Consider the following 288-nt stretch of genomic DNA (forward strand, 5'->3'; position numbering starts at 1 on the left):
GTTGGTATGAAGCAAGCTATGGTCATCTTGTAAATCTTAGTCAGGCAAACTCAAATGGATATGTGTGATATACGAATGAAATTTGATAATTTATACGCTTTTTGGCATTGTTTTCAGTATGTTTTTAGTATATTTTAGTTAGTTTTTAGTATACTTTTATTAGTTTTTAGTTAAAATTCACTTTTCTGGACTTTACTTTGAGTTTGTGTGTTTTCCAGCAATGTATAATAGTTCATACTTTGCCCGAGATTTGATAGCCCAAACCGGCGTTGCAAATCAGCTTCAAAA

The sequence above is a fragment of the Arachis duranensis genome, chromosome 2 (genome assembly GCF_000817695.3).
Source record: "Arachis duranensis cultivar V14167 chromosome 2, aradu.V14167.gnm2.J7QH, whole genome shotgun sequence".
Lineage (NCBI taxonomy): Eukaryota > Viridiplantae > Streptophyta > Magnoliopsida > Fabales > Fabaceae > Arachis > Arachis duranensis.